This window comes from Galeopterus variegatus, unplaced genomic scaffold (assembly GCF_000696425.1).
Source record: "Galeopterus variegatus unplaced genomic scaffold, G_variegatus-3.0.2 Scaffold3258, whole genome shotgun sequence".
Taxonomy (NCBI): domain Eukaryota; kingdom Metazoa; phylum Chordata; class Mammalia; order Dermoptera; family Cynocephalidae; genus Galeopterus; species Galeopterus variegatus.
The window spans coordinates 342,137-356,295 of NW_007729369.1; the positions used below are offsets into that span (position 1 = coordinate 342,137).

General features: G+C 51.0%; 1 protein-coding gene across 1 annotated transcript in view; it reads right to left on the bottom strand.

The window, feature by feature from the left end:
- Window positions 1–14,153, bottom strand: part of SH3GL1 (SH3-domain GRB2-like 1) — a 31,334-nt gene extending 17,181 nt beyond the window's left edge. Inside the window, exon 1 of the mRNA XM_008584417.1 lies at window positions 14,119–14,153. The gene's annotated coding sequence lies outside the window, so the exon portion shown is untranslated. The remainder of the gene's footprint in view (window positions 1–14,118) is intronic.
- Between the last annotated feature and the right edge of the window lie 6 nt (window positions 14,154–14,159).

Genomic DNA, 14,159 nt, shown 5'->3' on the forward strand with positions numbered 1-14,159 from the left:
GAGCACTCTGGGCCTTTGAGGTTCTGGGTGGGTAGGGGTTGTTTTCTAGGGACCATCCTCAGGCCACAGAACTGAGAAGGGCAGTTCTCAGGGGGCTCTTCCTCCCCTGTGGCTCATCCGCATTCAGGCAACAATGCTTGGGACAGGCTCATGTTTCCGACCAACCCATCCCAAAGCACCCTGTCCTAGAACACAAGCCTACCGTAGGCAGGAATGGGCACCAGCACAGGGTCAGTGGAGGCAGCACGGGGCCTGGCCCCCAGGAGGTGCTCAGTCACTGAACATATGTTGAAAGAATTAATAAACGAGCCCCACCCTCCAGGAGCTCAGGTGAGTCAGTAACAAGTCAAAACAAAGGTGTGCCTAGGAGGTCATGAGGAGGGGCAGCGGGACAGTGAGGGGGAGGGGAGCCTGGACTGGCGACACTGGGATTCTGGCTCTGTCCATCGGGGCTATGACTCTAAGGAAGAATGCAAACTCCTCTGGGCTCAGTTTCCCCAACTGCAAACCGGGATGGCAATGGATGACATGCTTGGGAGTGGATGTGCTTTAGAAACCACAAACTGACCTACAGGTCCAAGTCTACTGTTCGTTGGGTGATATGTATCCCAAGAAAAGACTGGTATGGGGCTGGTGCAGAGCTTCGCTTCAGCCTGGTGACAGGGCACCCAAGTCCAGTTTTTCTGGAGCAAATGATTTCGTGTAGACCCTCCCTTAGGAAGAAAGAAAAACAGGCACATTCCTTCCCTGGGTCATGACCACCTCCCAGGGGCTCTGTGGGATGTGCAGGACACCACATGGGGACAGACAGAAACGCCGTGTGATGGCAGGCTGAACGAACACAAGCCAGCTCCTGAAGATCAGGAACGATCTCACGCAGACTCCATAAGCTCCCGGCACCTAATGTACTTATTGATGGCCCTGATGATTCTGAAGTTCTACAGGAATGGGGTGAAAAAAAGAAAAAAGCTAAGCACCAAGAGATAAAAGAACTCAATCTGAAAGAGGACTGGTAGAAAACTTCCCACGTCCCTGCTGCACAGTTGCCACCACGTCACCGCTGGGGCCCCTCTCCTCTTCCTGTTTATCCAGTCGAGCAGCCAGCATGGCTGGTCATCCCCGAACATCCATCTTTCCTTCTTCCGTCTTGGCTAATGCACCTCCGTCCCCCAGGACAAGGCACCCTCTCTGCCCTAGCACAGCAACGTCCCCCCACCCTGCAAGATGGTGCTGGTGCACACAGGACCCAGGAAGCTGAGCCCACAATCTGTGTGTGAGAGGATTTTGGGCCCCGAGTGGGGTGTCTGGCTGCATTTTGCCAGGACGCTGCTGTGGTGCAAACTCCAAGCATTCCTGAAGGAGAACAGCAGCCCTCCCGGCCTGGAGGCCTTTCTCCCCAGCCCTCGTTCGTGATGAGGGTCTGGTGTAGCCACTTCCTGAGCTAAGTAAGAGCAGTAAGAATATTCAAATCTCTCCCACCCAGCGATCATGGTCTAGTGGCCAGGGCTCCTCACAGCAGCCAGGGCAGCTTCCACTCTCCTGGAAGGATGGGTCCCACAGACAGATGGTGCCTGGGCTCCTGGATGAAGGATAAGAACTGCAGCCTGGTGCTGGGGGCCTCCCTCCACCCGCCTGCTCAGAGGGGTGCCCAAGGAACGGGCCCCCTTGCCGCACTGGACACTCTGCTTCCTCCTACGTCCAAATCCCACCCATCCTCCTTCAATGCCAGCACCTGGGGCCACCTCCTTGGTGAAGCATCCCTGGTTCCCTCCCCCACATGGGGGAGGCAGTCTCTCCTCCAAGGCTCAAGTTAGTACTGACCCCATTTCAAGCACTGCCACCATGCACACCTGGGACGCTCTCCTGCCCTGAGCTGATCCACTGTGATGGCATGGGCTGAACGTTTGGGGTCAAACTCAGATGATCAGATGCTCCCTTTCAAAAAGGTGTTTATTCATTCAATAAGTATTTATTATTGGTCCTATGATAAGTGAACTATAGCGAGAGGCCACTTCCTTCTTACAGGGGAGGGAACTAGGGATGCTTCACCAAGGAGAGGTATTAGCAGGGCTGCATTCCTTTCCGGGAGCTCTAGGGGTTTCGCTGACTTTTCGGGTGTCTAGAGGCTGCCTGCATCCCTGGTGCCAGGACTCTCATTGGTCATCACAGGTAGCCATGGCTGGCCTCTCCTGCTGCCATCTCTCTGCCATAGTCTTATTTTTGACCACAGCAGGGAAGGGTTCCTTAATCCCACCTGCAAAGTCCCTTTTGCCAAGTAAGGGATCGCATTAATAGTTTCCAAGGATTAAGGCGAGGGCATCCTTGGGGGCATTATTCTGCCCGCCACGGGAACTACAGGGAACTACAGTCACTCGTTTCTCCCTATTCGTGGTAGTTCTGTTCTACAAAATCACCATACACACTTAGTGAATACTAAACCATCAACCTTTGGGGGAAATACAGGGTTAGGTTCCTGCGAGCCTATGGTCCCAACATTTTCATTAAATGATCAATACATAACTTTGTCTTACGTGTGTTTCTGTTTAAAGACGTCTTATTTAACATGCACTGTGATTCATTCATACTGAGGTCATGGCCGGCAGTGCTATCACTCACACCTGAACAAAGATTCTCTAACACACATCTTTCCTCCGTAAGGCACAGCACAGCTCCTTGGGCCCAGGAACACTAGACGGCGCCTCTGCACCATGCGTGGGGCCATTCTAAACAGTGAGATAAGGACTAGCTGGTTAGCACAGTTGGTTGGAGCATTGTGTTATAACATCAATGTCAAGGGTTTGGATCCTTGTACCAGCCAGCCACCAAAAACAAAACAAACAAACTGAAATCACCAAGAAAACCCAGGAAAATGTGAAAAATACGGCACTAAGTAGACAACAAAGAGGGAGCTAGTTTACAGGATGAGAGCTGGGACAAGAAGACAGCATCATCTTGTTTGAACTCAGCTGGGAATGCGTGCATTGGGTGACACATTTTTCGCTGCTGTGTGGGTGTCCACAAATGACTGCAAAAACACATCGAGTACTGGTTTTGGGGGCTACAAATAAATTTGAGCAAGTAAGTGGACTTGCAAATACAGGATCCGCAAATAATGAGGATGGACAGAATACACTACCCTGAGCAGCCCTTTGGAAGAAGGCTAGGTGCTTGGTGCTTTCTATGAGCTCAGTCTCACTGTGGCGAAAAAACCTCAAAGTACGGGTCCTGGAGGAATCTGCAGGCTGGTGAAGAAGTAAATCTGTCAGGAAGACACAGAACAGAAACTGAATCCTCAGAGCTGACGGTAGCAGCAGGCCCCTGGGGTTCTCCAAGCTCCCTCCTCCCTCCGGACCACACAGAATTAACTCTGCCCCTGGGGAGCCTCCACCCACTCAGCTTCCTGGCCAAGGCTCCCAGGCTCAGACAGCACAACAGAGCACAGTTGAAATAACACACTTTACAAGTGCTCAAACACGTGACACCCACCAGCTCTGGGTCCAAGACTTCAGGTCATGCAAATTGAATAGGTTGGGTTTTTTTCCAAGCTAAGACCGCTGAAAACCTATTTGAGACACATGCTCAAGGGGACATCCACCAGACTGCTCACTGCCACACCGTATGAAAGAGCAAAAACTCACAGACATCCTAAATGTCTGCTGGCAGGACAGTGGATAAACACACTGTGGTATCATCATACAAGGGAAAGCTACATAGCTGCGGAAATGACTGGAACTCCCTGTAACAGTGCGAACCAAAAAAACCAGGCTACAAAAACAAACAAAAATCCATGTGATACCATTTACAGGAGGTGTAAACTTGCAGCACAATCCTGCATATTGTTTAGAAATAAAGTCACATGCAGCCAAGGTATAAGGGAGAAGGGCTTCGACTGTAGGCAGCAGGCACTTGGTTACTGGCTGCTTGTTTTTTAGATCTCTTTCTATGTCTGAAATATTTTATGATACAAACTTATTAACAAGGTGCCCAAAAAAGGCTGTGCCCCTTGGCGACATGCTGGCACTGACCCACTGAGTGGTGACTAGTCCTCGACAGTGGTCAACTGTCCTCCTGGCCCCTCTGTTGAGCCGAGCCCACCCCTGAGCTCCAGAAACACCTCCATGGCAGGCTGCCCAAGGTCTTTCCCCTTCCCACTCTTTCCCAGCACCCTTTCCTCACTGGTCCCTAACACCCCTCCCTGGCTCTACAGCTTCCCACTTGGGGACCCCAAAGCCACCAGTCCAGAGGTAGGAAAGGAACTCCACTAAACAGAGGGGCTGCTAAGGCCCTTTGCTGATTCTAATGGGCACAGGGTGCCTTGAGGCAAACCAGGGAGGCTCCTGGAAGTCGGGCACAGAAACAACACTCAGCTGCCCTTGAATCTGCTGGGGACAAAGGAATCAGTGGTCAGGGACTTCCCAGAGAGTCTGAAGAAACATATACAAGACTTCACAAATGTGAAATAAAAATGTAAAAGCTGGGGGAGAAAAACCATCCACATTTCCTTGTCCCCACGACCTCAAAGCTATGGTGGGCATCACTTACATACATTTCTTGGCCCTTACCCAGACACCCATTCGGCAGTCAGTGGGAGCCAGGGCAGCTCCAAGATTCCTCATGGGTGAGATGCTGACTGGACCACAGCAAACAAGAAGCAAGAGACTAACTCAGTAGTATTTGGGTTTTTGTTTTCTTCCAAAAATAGCAATGATTCTCAACCTCAGAGAAAACACAGTGGGAGCCATTGAGGAGAGGAGATAAAGGACAATCTCAGGCCAGGGTGGGTTAGGGTTAGGGGATGGAGAAATTCCATCCCAGCTCCCTGGGCTGCCCTCTTCTGAACCACAAAGGCTGGCCTTGAAGGGCTGGTTTTAAACAATCAGGACTCTGATAGCTGAGGTTGATGGATGCCTGTGAGTCCGCCTGAGTCAGCTGTAGGCCTCAGGGGGTGAGGAGGGACCCCTCATGACGGGGGGGATGGGGGGATAGCAGAAAGTTCCCACAGCTTCCTTCCCCAGAGCTTCCTGAGAACAAGAGCCTCTGCTCACTGCTGGGGCTGAGACCCAAAACGACGGCAAGAAACTCATTGGTCAGCTGTCCTGCTTCAAAAAAGTAAGTAGTAGGGCTGGGTTGGGGCTTCCTGGTGAAAGGTATTTAAATTGCCAGCCAGGGTGAGGCCCGGGGACTAAGAACATCAGTGGAGCAATGCCTCTCCGCAGCTGTTACTAATCAGCCCCCTGCATCCACAAGCTCTCTTCTGCGCCTTAACCCAAGTCCGCACGGTCTCCTGATTGTATGGGTGAGACTGTGCAGGCACAGCAGTGGGCACTAAAGGAATAAAGGTAACGTGGTCCACGGGGGAACACAGTGTGGGAGGTAACATAGGGACAGGTGACATGAATCCTGTGGTGAAGACATGGTTCCCGCTGTGATACTCTTTCAGCACTTCTTGTTCTGGCAAGGAGAAGCCTTCAAGAGGGCACTCTTATGGTTTGAACACTCTCTAATAAGAGAACAGACCTCCAGCTCTGAAGTAGCTTGTCCAGGAAGAATTTGTTCCACTGTTTTGTATCCGCTGAATCTGTTGTTCCAGTCACTATTACTGTTGGTGAGGAATAATACCAAGATCCCTTTCCAATTGAAGAAACAAACTGATTTAAAAGGAAACAAGTCAATTAATGATTTCATGTCAAAGAACAGGCAGTAAGCAACCAGCCCGGCTGTCAGTTCACGCATTCACTGTGGGGCTACTCTGTGCTGTGGTCTACATGCTGGCACTACCCACATTGTGCGGATGGTGGCAGAGTGAGTCAAAGCCACAGGGGGGTTGGGAGTGCCAAGGCTGAACGCTGGGACTGGGGACTTAGGTTTGGAAGACAGGTACTGAGAGGGGTGGTGGACACTGAGGAGGCTGCAGTCCCAGAGGCAGAACAGGACGTCCACCGAGAGAACCAACAGGACGAGCAGGAGGTGCCCAGAGAAGAGTCAAAACTGCGCCTTGGTGTGGAAGCCAGGGAAGGAGCTGGAAGCCAGGGCTGTCAAGCATGACTGACTGAGGCTAAAGAGGGTGGAGTCTAAGAAAAGCTAAGCAGGTTCCTGGAGGCCTGGGTGTGGTCTAGTTTGGGGAAAAGTTGGAGTCAAGGAACCACCATTTATGAGCAGGACTGCCGGCTGAGCAGCTGCAGATAAATTTCCGCCTGGCCTCGTTTAACACAGGAGACAGCCCTACTTTGCTCCTGCGGGCCCCAGGCTAGAGACTGCCCAGGACATGGGTCAGGCCCCTCTGGCCCAGCCAAGTACGGGTCACTCTCAGCTGCAGCCCTTGGAGCACTAAGGGCGTATCCTAAACCAAAGGGAACATTCTCTGTGCTATTTTATTTTTCTTTAGACCCGTCGGACCTGTTCCTGACCAAGTTCTCAAAGGCCTTGTCAGCCACCCCGCTTACCTGGTGCTCTGCCCAGGCCTGAGCAGATGCCAGGCTAGAGGACTAGGGGCTGGTGCTGGGCCATGACCAGGGACACTGCAGGAGGCCCCGTCGAGGGACAGTCCCATTCCCTCTCTGAGAAGGAGCCTACCAATTTGAACTTGTCGGGGGCATTTCTGATGACCTCATTAGCAAGCCATGACCCAGTGAGCCTGCACAAGGTGCCCAAGAACAGCCTGGTCCTTCAGGGCTTGCTGTATGCTGGAAGAGGAGCGCATTCCATGCAGGGAGTGGGATGTGGCCTGTGAGTGGGAGACCGTAGGGCTAGATGCTCTGAGGGTGGAGAACTTGCTTCCAACAGGTGGTTCTGGAAGACGCCAAGGCTGAAGGAAAATACAAGCAGAGCTTTACAGGGGACAGAAAGTGGACAGGCAACGGGGCTGGGCTGGGGAAGGCAGGAGGGGCAAGTGCAATCAGACAGAGACAGAAGGAAATGGGAGAGCACAGGGCCCGCTGGGCAGGACCCCAAGCACGGCAGACCAGTTTCCTGCACGTGTGTGTCACTTACAGAGGGGAAGGGCAGGGTTTAAAGCTCAGACCAGGATGGAGGCTTAGCCCGTAAAAGCCCATTTAGAGCTTGAACTGCACCCCAGGTCCTCTGGGGAGGTTCTCTTCTTCCTGCAGGGCGTGTTCATGCAAATCTACACTGCAGCCATTTGCTCCCTCAGGTGTGGGGACAACTGTTGGTCCAGCCATCCTTGCATCCAATGTTTACAGAGGTCCTGGGATGGGCCAGGGACTGAACTCAACACTGAGGATACGCCATGAGCAGGAATATATCCTGCCTGCAAAGAGCTTATCATCCAGGGATGAAGACAACAGGATAAATGCACACATCAATCCGGAACAGAGCACCCAGGGGTCCAGGAAGAGGTCCCCTAGGGGACGGCGAAGGAGGATAATGAACTCATGTTCCCAGCAGGGGGGTGAGCAAGCCTACCCACCCTCTATACCCCCACTGGGCATCTAACACCACTTGTATGTTGTGGCTCCTGCGACCGTGAGCCCCCTGCACACTTGCAGGTGCTGGGCTGGGCTGAGGCAGCTGCCGCACGCGCTGGCACTCTGCACACTGGGGGTGCTTCCTGTCCATATCCAGGTGTGGAAACCCAACCCGCCAGGCAGGAGTCCTTTCCAAAGCGGTCAGCAGGCCAATGCTGACTCAGGTCCGGCGGAGGAAATGACCCATCTATTTTCCTGCTGTGGTTGGGAAGTCTCTGCGTGACCCGCTCTTGGCCCAGTCAGCAGGATTTTCTGGGAGCTGGGCGGAAAAGGAAGATGAAGCCATCCTCTGGGGGGCTGCATGCGCAGAGCCCTAGTTACTGCTTAACGGGAAATGAGCAGAAACGCACCCAAACTGCAGTGATCAGGAACAGGGCTGGCCAAGTACAGCCCTGTGAAAGGACAGAGAGGGTAACAGGAGAGAGAGACAGAGACACACACAGAGAGAGACACACAGGGGGGGGGGGGGGGGGGGAAGAAAGAGAGAGAAACCCGCAGTCACCACAGCCTGCCACATTCCTTCATCCAGCTTTCCAGGGACAGCTTTGAAAAAAACCCAGAAGAGACCGCCCCTGGCACTTCAGCACACACATTAAAAATCCATTAGGGTTTGAGGGTAAAGCGTCTCAATGGGTTTCCTGAGCTCCTGAATCCCAGGGGCAATAAAGGCCTGTGGCTTGAAGTGCTTCCGCTTCAAACCCTCCTGGAGCTTAGAGACCTCACGCTCCTTGGAAATCAGAAACACAGAAGACAATTTTCTGTTCCTCCTTCCCCGCCCCAACCTGCTTCAGCAACAGAACACACAGTTGCCCTGGAAATCCTATCAGGGAAGTTGGCTGCATGCTCCAAATGAAAAACTAAGCTTCTCTAGATCAGATCAGTTTCAAAATGTTGGCAGCAATGGAAGAGGAAAAGGGCTCTGAGAGAGAGGACACAACTGTATCCCAGGTCCCTGGATCACAGGCCACGGGACGCACAGTCGGGAGGCAATGGCAAGTCTGAGCTGGACTGGCTGCAACCTGTAAGTTTTTCCTCTGAAGGAAAAAGTAGAACAGATGTGCATATGGACAACGGAAGACGAGATGGCGAGCTCAGGTCCCCAAATTTATCACACACTCAAAGGATAGGTACCCAGGCCAGAGGCTGGCTGGACAGGTGGGTAAACAGTATTATTTTCTCAGTGAGCTTACTAAGTCTTCGATAGGTCTGGGGTCTAAAAAACATGACAGCTCCCAATTTCTTAAACTGAACAGGGAGATAATCTGCAACACCTAGGCTCACAGGCAGTCATTAAGTGACAAATAGAATATAACTGAGTATCATCGGGCCTGGTATTAAAACACACCCAGATAAGCAGGGCGATTAGCTCCCCTGGAGCTCCAGCCCGTCTTCAGTGAACACAGGATTCTGAGTCAGAGGTGAACTGGCTGTTGACTCTTTCTGTGCAGCCTCATGTACAGCAGTCACGGGTGGCAGAACTCAGAATAGGATGACCTGTCAGTACTGGTTTAAGAATGGGAATATGCAGGATGCTGCCTGGTTACAAAGTACTCCACGATCACTAACAGGCAGCCCTGGGAAGGAAGCCGGCAAACCTGGTTTTACAGACGGTACAGGAAGGGGTGGGTTGAGGGAGCCCCCAGATTCCTCTAAACAAGGACAGTCTCAAACTTCTGTATCTCCACAGTCCAGTGAACACGCAGCTCAGGCCTCAGGCTCTACCACTCTGTGGGCCAGTGAACAGAAAGCTGTGTGGGCAGAGCAGGTCCCGCCTGTCCACGATGGCCCAGGGTTCCGGCGCTGCTGGTTCAAGCATCTTACAGCTCACTTTCCAGGCCTTGAGTCATCACGGCTTCCTGCGAGAGTGGACTTAAGATAATTCCCATCACACGTGGACATTACCACAGCAAAACCCCTTCCAATATCTGCTGCCAGCGCCTCCCTGAGAGAGGGCTTCTGGAGGTGAGCCTACAGCAGCTGGACTTGGGCCCCCTCAGACCCCACGGACGGACCTCCAGATCACCTGTCATTCCCAGCGCACAGGCTCTATGTCATTATTCACAAGGTGAAGGGGTTATGAGCTCCACATTTTTGTATCTTTTTCTTTTTGGGACTAGTCAGCATGGAGACTTGAACCCTTGACCATGGTGTTACAACACCGTGCTCTAACCAACTGGGCTAACCAGCCGGCCCTTCGTTTCTTAAGAGCATTCCACGTTTATTACTTAAGAAGCCAAGCACTTTGTGAGAAAGGCAAAAGCGTAGTTCCACAACATGAGGCTTAAAAATAGCTCAGAGTGCCAGAATACCTCTAGGTTCCCCTTCATCTGACCTACTGCCTTTTTTTTTTTCCCTTTTGTCTTTTTTCGTGACCGATAACGGGATTGCAACCCTCGGTGTCACGCCCACACTGCGCTCAACCAGTGAGCAGACCGGTCTCTATATGGGATCCGAACCCTCGGCGGGAGCGTCTCCGCGCTCCCAAGCGCGCACTCTACTGACTGCGCCACTGGGCCGGCCCAACCTACTGCCTTTTTAACAGATCAGGGTCCAGGGTGCCCCAGCCCACAGCCCTCCCCTCACCCCCATGCATCTCACAGGAAGTATGAACTCTCCTAGGCACAAACCCAGGGCCTAGGGAGCCTTCGAAGCTATGGGAGGTGGTGGTCCTGAATGTTCCTCCCAGCTCAGATGGAACCAATCTTTCTGTTCAAACTCTCTCCCTTCTTTCAGGCAAAAAAAAAAAAAAAAAAAAAAAAAAAAGGTCAGGCCAGCATTCCACGCAGCTGCCAGCTCTACCCCTAGTTACACTCTTAAATCTCCACACAGCCCAGCCACAAGAATGATCAGGAAACCAGTTAGCAGTTTAGGTCTGGAAATAACATAACCCAAACACACACCACACTGAGAAGTAAAACTGTGAGTCTGCATCTTGCTAGTGAGGTTCTTTTACAAACCTCCTTGTTCCCCAGAAACACTCAACAGAATACCTTAATTCTAGATGTGCAAATACCAGGAGTGGGTGTTACACAGGCACAACGGGGGAGACCAAAACCATGGGGCCAAGACAGACGGCTCTTTCTTTTACGGCTTTCTTCTCCACTGATTCTTCAACTTTCCCCAGCCCCCACCTCTAACCAGGCGGTGGCCAGTCGCTAACAAGAAGTAAAAACCCACAGACTTCCCACTCAGGCTCAAATCGATTTTGCACAAGACCTGCAACTTTTTACCAGGCGATGAATTGGTGTGGAATTTGCTAAGTCTGTTATCAAAATCACCAATGAGAGATTAGAGACTTTGAATCAATCACAGCCTCACCTGCTAGAAACCAATTTCTTTTCCCAGCTTGTGCTTCTACATCCACCTGACTTCTACTTCTCAATGTAGAAACAACACTGTTACAAGACTTTGAAATACAGAACCTGTTTTAAGCAGGGTTTCTCAACTTTCGTGCTACTGACATTTGGGGCTGGATGATTCTTCAGAGGGTGGGGTGTGTATGTGTGTGTGTGGGGGTCCTATGCATTGTAAGATGCTTAGCAACCGTCCCTGGCATCTACATACTTGACATCATTAGCACCCTCTCCCCAAGTTGGGACAACCAGAGATGTCTCAGACATTGCCAAATGTCCCAGGGGCGGGGAGAGGGAAGGGTCAGAGTTGCCCCTGGTTGAGAAGCACAGATATAAGTGGACTTGGGAGGAGGGGAACTTGGGGTCTGGATGCTGAGTTTTATGGACATGTCCATCTGTGATTATACAGCTATTTCTGTTTTGAAAACTAGGAAAATCAAGCCACTACTACAAGAAAGATCCAAAAAGGATTTTTTTGTTCTTGTTTTGTTTGACTTGGTGTAATTATGCTGTTTTCTTAAATCTCATAGCAGAGTTTCTCAACCTCAGCACTACTGACTTTTGGGACTAGCTAACTGGATGCAGGGAGGGGCTGCCCTATGCACCATAGGGTGTGGAGCAGCCTCTCTGGCCTCCACCTACTCGATGCCTGTAGCACCCCATCAAGTTGTGACAACCAAAAATGTCCCTAGATATTGTCAATGTCTTCTGGAGAGCGGATTGGCCCTGGTTGAGAACCACTGTTCTACAGAAAGATAAATGTCTCCAAATCCTTTTGTGTACAAAGAGAAGTGTTTTTACTCTTAGGCTGGATTAGTGAGTCCAGACGAGACTTACTGGCTTAAAGCATATTGCCTATTCACATATGAGAACTCGATAAATGTTATTACCACATAACAAAAGATGTCTGTTTTGAACAGAAAACCGTATTCTGAGGGCACAGAAGAGGACAAAAGAGGTGTTACTAAGAATGAGAAAAGAAACACACAACAGATGGACATGTCCAGATAAATAACTGAGAAGTTAGAGAAGTAAGGAAACTATTGCAGAAGAGAATGGACCATAGCCAGGGTGATTCCTGAGAGCACAACTCAGCACAGAACTGATCTGCAGGCCAAGACAATAGCTTTCTGAGCAGGACATGGCTGCTGTAGTGATTTTTTAGGACTGGGCCTCAGAAGGTCAGAATAGTAAACTGATCCTAACCACCAGCTTACACTGTATCAAAATCCAGAGATTTGAATGCAGGTCATTCTGCTTCCCCCAAGATAGAAAAAGTTCTGGTGGCTGGCCTGAGAGGCCTAGCTAGTTCCTCTAGCAGAGTATCTGTGTGGGACCATATGGTCAGGAGCACCAGCCCTGATAGCTGGAGTGGGCAGGGCTTCCAGAGACCTACCTACATGAGGCAACAAAGTGGTCCAGAAATTATTCCAAGACATATGGAGACCTCTTTCCTGTAGGGGGGGACTGCATCAGGGTCCCAGTTAGTGAGCAGCATTCTAAGGTGCTTCCATCAAGCACATGGGGTCTGACACCTGCTGGGCAAGGTCTAACCCAGTGCTGGGCCACTTGATTCCATTCTGCTGGGGCAATGGGGTAGTACTCTCAGCAACAACCCTAAAATTCCTCTGGATTAAATCTCTCTTTCCCTAGGGTTTAGCTATTATCTGGGGTCTAGAGATAGATCCCCAGTATCTACATCCCTAGACAACCACTAGGGTCATTACTTTTCTCTTTCCAGGGGTGAAAGGTATCAGCTGTTACCGGGTACTCATTTCTCCTTCCTCTCACTGGGACTCTCAAAATTATGGGTAAATCCCTGTTTGCCAGCACAGCCCACACAATTCCTAAGATGATCGCTCACTCCTCCACGGAGTCAATCCACAGAAACTCTACACCCAAGGTTCTTAACTTGCAATTCATGGTCCAATAGGAATCAAGGAATCTGGGACTTCTTGAATTTGAAATTATAAATTGAATTTTACATTTGTTCAGTCTTCTGGAGAATGGATCCACAACTTTCACCAGATTAATGAGCAATGGAGCCTGGACTTTCAAAAAATCCTGTATCTATCACATGTAAGATGCATTTAGTCTTGGATTCAGCTTTCTACTTCTGGAAGTTTATCGTATACAAACAGTTCCACCTGTGAGCAAAGATATTTACTGGCTTTCTACTGTAGTATTGTTTGCAGCAGAAAATTACTGGAAACAAGGCTGGCCAGTTAGCTCAGTTGCTTAAAGCAGGGTGTTATAACAGCATGGTCAAGGGTTCAGATCCCGTACCAGCCAGCCACCTCCCCCCACCTCAAATTACTGACAACAATATAAATATCTATCAGTAGACAACTGGTCAAAAAAATTATGATATACTTTATGGAATGGAATCCCACATCACCATTAAAAAGATCCAAGAAGCTCTAGAGGTATACTCTAATGCACTAGTTCTGGGGAAGAGGAAAGGGTAATTCTACCCACTAAGGGACATGACTGGTGGTGGGGGTTGTTCCTGGCATGAAGTGGCTGGAGGCCAGGGACGCTGCTCAACACCCTACAGTGCCCAGGATGGCCCCATCATAGAAAACAATCCAGCCCGGAAAGTCAGCAGTGCTGAAGCGGAGAACTCCGAATTTAATGAAAAACACAAAGTACGAAAGATTACGTAGAACATACTATCACACTGTGTGTGTCTGTGCGTGCGTGTGTGTGTGTTTAAAAGAAAGGCGTACACGTATTTTTTGGAAGGGACATAAGGAAGGAGTCGATGACAGTCCTTGTCTCTGGGGAGAGGGACTGGATGCCTAAGAATGCGGGGGGGTGGGAAACTGATTTTTCATTCTACCCTTTCTACTTTGTACCTTGTTTTTGAAAAAAATTGCTCCAGTCGCAAATTCTCCCTGCCTCTGGGCTATCTGGCAAGACGTCTGTGTCGACAGCCTGAGAACTCGTCTCTTCCCCTTCTCTTCCCCCAACCCCACCTTTAAAAGAGAGAGAAGGAGGAGAGGGGTCTACGTCCCTGGCCAACTTCTGGGTGCATCTCTGCTCCTCCCAGGGACTCTATCCACCCTTCTCGAGGAGACTGGAGCCCCCCACATGGCGGGCGGGGCCTGGACCACCTCGTAGCCCCCGTCCCTCCTGGGCTCTCCCCACCCGGCCGGGGACACATGCCAACACCGCCCCCTCGGTCCCCTCGGCCCCCTCCCGAGCGAGGGCCCTGCCTGGCCCCCCACTGCGAGCATCCGGGGACCCAGCGCTCGCCCCCCGCCCCGGCCTGCGCTCACCTGGCTCGCCTTGTAGAACTGCTTCTTCAGCCCCGCCACCC